Consider the following 401-nt stretch of genomic DNA (forward strand, 5'->3'; position numbering starts at 1 on the left):
GCGCCGGGGTCGGCCGGCCCTCGGGCCAGAAGGCCTGGGAAGGGGCCGTCGCGCCCTGAGCTCGCCACATCCGGCCCCCGGTTACTATGGTAACGGCTGCAGGCACAACTTCATGCCCTCTGACCTCCCTCCAAAAGTCCGGTCCCACCTGGGTGTCCCTTCTCGCCCGCGTTTGCACGCGGCACCTGTGGGGCCGTCGCGCCCTGAGCTCGCCACATCCGGCCCCCGGTTACTATGGTAACGGCTGCAGGCACAACTTCATGCCCTCTGACCTCCCTCCAAAAGTCCGGTCCCACCTGGGTGTCCCTTCTCGCCCGCGTTTGCACGCGGCACCTGTGAACTTCCTCCGGGTCCTCGCCCCCACCGGCGGCCCGGGCCCAGCAGGCCGGGCTCGGGGCTCC

At 70.1% G+C, this 401-nt stretch overlaps 1 long non-coding RNA gene across 1 annotated transcript; it reads right to left on the reverse strand.

Moving 5' to 3' along the window:
- Window positions 1-94: 94 nt before the first annotated feature.
- Window positions 95-395, reverse strand: LOC106734656 (uncharacterized). Its single transcript, XR_001370208.1, has 2 exons — window positions 334-395; window positions 95-185 (listed from the first exon to the last, which is right to left on the reverse strand). It is a non-coding gene; the product is annotated as an uncharacterized LOC106734656 (long non-coding RNA).
- Window positions 396-401: the final 6 nt, after the last annotated feature.

Source organism: Tupaia chinensis, unplaced genomic scaffold (genome assembly GCF_000334495.1).
Source record: "Tupaia chinensis unplaced genomic scaffold, TupChi_1.0 Scaffold000176_1, whole genome shotgun sequence".
Taxonomy (NCBI): domain Eukaryota; kingdom Metazoa; phylum Chordata; class Mammalia; order Scandentia; family Tupaiidae; genus Tupaia; species Tupaia belangeri.